The sequence below is a fragment of the Choloepus didactylus genome, chromosome 6, assembly GCF_015220235.1.
Source record: "Choloepus didactylus isolate mChoDid1 chromosome 6, mChoDid1.pri, whole genome shotgun sequence".
Classification (NCBI taxonomy): domain Eukaryota; kingdom Metazoa; phylum Chordata; class Mammalia; order Pilosa; family Megalonychidae; genus Choloepus; species Choloepus didactylus.
Genome location: NC_051312.1, coordinates 125,079,796 through 125,083,680, shown reverse-complemented (window position 1 = coordinate 125,083,680; position 3,885 = coordinate 125,079,796). Strand labels below are relative to the sequence as shown.

Below are 3,885 nucleotides of genomic sequence, written 5' to 3'. Positions count from 1 at the left end.
TGTATGTCCCAGGAGGAGAGAATCTCAGGCTGGGTCACTCAAGCAGAAATTGTCTCTGGCAGGTCTTTGAACTGGTTGCCCATCTCCCTGTTCTGTGTTCAAGCTCCCAGGGAAAGGTATGGCAGTAGAGGATGACCAGGTCCAAGCTGCCCAGGTCAGAGCTACTGAAGCATGGTCCGTTCACCAATGCAACATTTCTAAAGAGCAGTGAGCTGATTCTCCAGTGGTGAGCAGGGGAATACCTGTGAATTGGACCTGCAGGCCAATGTATCCCTGAGGAAAAGTCCACAAGAACAATCCAAGAAACTAGTAAGAAACAAGGGGCAGAAAGCTATGGGACAAAAGCACAATAGGCTTCTGAAGGCTGGAGATCCTTTTTCTCAAGGTCAGGATCATTCCCACTTGCCATAGTCTGTCCCACAAATAACATTTCACCTTCAGTCAAGAAATAAGCAGAGGAAAAAGATGGCTCATTTAAACTTGAGCCCCAGCTAGGTACTTCAGACCATAGCTCCATATCTATCCTTTTACCTAAAGGACAGCCCCTTCCCAGAACCACAGTGCCTGGAAACCAAAGTGGTCCTGGAGGAATAATGGTGTTTAAGGGGGTAACATTTCATTTGGGTACATCGCAGCCATTGGACCCCCTGGTCTGGGGAAAGCACCTGGGTTTGTGCCAGGGAGACTCCCCACTCTAGGAAATGGGACCAAACTTTTGCTTGCAGGGCCATTCATCCTCGGAAAAGAATCTGGGTTTAGACCCAGGGTCCCACTTGGCCTTGCAAAAGGAGCTGGGTTGATACCTGTAGGGCCTGCAGTAGAAGAGCCCAGGGGCCCAGAAGCTGACCCCCTGGGGAAAGCAACTTGGCCAGGGCCTAATAGGTGAGTAGACCTTAGGAAGTTAGCTGAACTTGGACCCTGAAGGCCAGCAGCCCTCGGGAAGTTAGCTGAGTTGGGGCCTTGTGGCCCAGTGGCTCTTGGGAATATTGCTGGACTTGGGCCCTGGAGGCCAGCAGAGCTTTGGAAGGTAGCTGGGTTTGAAGCCAATGAGCCAGAAGACTGAGAAAAGGCAGTTGGGTTCAGACCTCCTGAACCTGTCCCCCTTGGAAAGCGATTGGCATCATGGGGCCAGTTAGCCTTGAGAAATGAGCTGAATTAGGGCCCATGGAGCCAGGAACCCTTGACATGGGAGATGGATTTGGCCCTGGAAGGCCAATTCCCTGAGAGCCAGAACCCGAGTTCAGGCCCATGAGGCCAGGTCCTCTTGCCATGGAGGATGGGCTTGTGCCCATGTTTCCAGAAGCCTGTGAGAAAGAAGCTGAATTTGCTCTTAAAAGACCTGCAGCTCTTAGAATGGGGGCAAGAGCTAAGCCTTGTGGTCCAGCCATTCTTAAGTTAAGACCAGATCCCGTGCCCAAGAGGCCACCTGCTCTGGTGTCCAGATTAGGGCCTGGGCCCAGGCCACCTGCTCTTGGGTTGGACCCAAGGCCTGAGCCTGGAAACATACCTGACCTGGGGGCAGGGCCTGAACCTAAGAAGCCTGATCTCATGTTGGGATTTGGTCCAGGGCCCAGGTCAACAGGCCTAGTATTGGGTGGGCCATTCCCAGAGGTCAAGAGGACACCTGCTCTCAGGTTAGGTCTAGATCCAGGGCCCATGGGGCCACCACTCCTGGGATCAGGACCTGCTCCTAGGAGACCACCTGCCCTCTGGTTGGACATAGGACCTGGGCCTGGAAGACCCCCTAACCTTGGGTTAGATAGGGGCCCTGGGCCTGGAAGAGCCCCTGCTCTATGGTTTAGAGCTGGTCCTGGGCCTGGACCCAAGAGGCCACCTGGCCTTGGGAAAGAAAGTGCGCTTGTACCAGTGGGATTCATCCCTCTTGGAAAAGAAGTCATGCTTGGGTCACGAGCACCAGCAGGGAAAGGTGCCGGATTTGAAGCCAATGAACCTGATGGCGTTGGAAAAGGAGATGGGTTCCTTGGAAATGGGGCCAGATTTCCATCAAGAGAACCAGCTGCCATAAGGAAGGGATCTGAGTTCACACCAAGTGGGTGGCCTGTGTTTAGCATAGGACCCCCCTGTGGTCCCAGGGAACTGTTGAGTCGTCCTCGGGGTGACTGCGGAGCACAAGTCTAAGGAATTGGCCACTCTCTAGGGAAAATCCGGGGTTCTTTCATACTTTCTTGGGGACGTTGGTAATAATGGGCTTGGGGAGAGTCTTGAAAAGGATCTTGTTTTTGAAGAGTGCTGTCACCAGGTACCGGGTGCCAGTCTTGCAGCCAAGCTCATCACAATCCTGCTCCCTGGGAGTGTGTTTGACAAGGACAGCAAAAGGTTTCTCCAGGTGGATGATTTTCACACACAGGATATGATGCCCCACTATCAGCACAGGGATTCCCTCAGTGGTGTCAGGTAGGTCTCCCAGGAGGTTTCCAGCTAATCCGGTGCTGTAGCGAGCCTCAATCTCCCCCTGTAGCTTCATCAGCACCCATTCTGCCAGACCTCAAGCCCCAGCACTGGAAATAACAATTTGCACCATGAGCTTTCTGTCTTTATACAGCAACTGAAAACAAGCTGCAATAGCGGCCGCTGAACGCGGCGCCACGCGGCCAACGGGCAGCAACCGAACCTCCCGCCGTCGCCGCGGCTGCGAGCACTCTATTGCAGGCATTTTAATTGCCTGCGTCCTGCACTAGAGCGGGAGCTCTGTAAGGGCAGGAACTATAGTTTGTTCATGGCTATATCCCCAGAACTTAGCATACTGCCTGGTACATACAAATCACATAAATGTTTATGACACTAATGAACGGATTAATTATGAGCCATAGAAATAACTGCTTATCAGAAAATTTCAACTGCAGGTTTATAGAAATGATGTAAATCCCTACTCCTCCATTCTGGTATTTATTCCTTCCTGCCATTTAAAATTCAGACGAATAGTATGATAAACCAAACCTCAAAATACTTACCTTGAAGGTGAAGACAGTGGCATGGGATGGAGAAAAAACACATAGATAGATGAAACTATATTTTTAATGTTCTAGTTTTTAAGCTGGGTGGTGAGTGATTGTGTTTAATTTATTAATGTGTTTTATAACACACGTGTTGCTTATTTTACACGATATAAAATAATAATGAAACATTTTTTTCAGACAGAATTTTGATTGGTCTTTACTGACTAGACTTTATTTTTCATTATTTTGTCTTTTACTTTTTACAAAACTTTCCTTTTTGCTGTATTTCACAAATATTTCGACAACTATTTTTATTCTTTCAAATGGGGAGCAAAGGATGCTAGCTCAAGTTGTAATGCTATTGTGCTCAACCCTTTACTGACATATGAAAAAATGGATGTCAGTCCCTACATCAGACCCTCTTGGCATCTTTAAAAGATTGTTTTCCATTCTAACCCGTGTCCCTAAAGACAGCCCGTGCAACACCTCTGCCTAAAAGTACAGCTCCTAATAAATCAATATTGTTGCAGGCTGGCACTTCTCTTCAAGAAAGCAATGAAAGATAGCATGGGTGAGCTAAGGAGCATGATTGCTATTCTCCTCAGTTTGATGACATCTATTTGATGCCTACTGTGTGCCTGGCATTATGATGGGTCTGAGGATGCAGTGATAACTAAGATAAAAAGAAAAGGCTGCTGAAGTCACCATATCACCCGGGGAAGCAGACAAGGAAACAGAAATGCAACAACATCAAAGATACACACAGATCCCAGGTGTGGAAAAAATTAACTCTAAGTTGTAGGGAATGGGGTGGGTGGTATATTAGAAAAAGTTTCCAAAGGTGGGGAAAAAGACATTTCAGGGAGAAGAGACAGCATGTGCAAAGACACAAGATATGAATGTTGTTGTTCTAAATAATATACTAAGT

The 3,885-nt window shown here is 48.3% G+C and overlaps 1 pseudogene; it reads right to left on the bottom strand.

The window, feature by feature from the left end:
- Positions 1-2,024: 2,024 nt before the first annotated feature.
- Positions 2,025-2,542, bottom strand: LOC119537809 (annotated as a pseudogene).
- Positions 2,543-3,885: the final 1,343 nt, after the last annotated feature.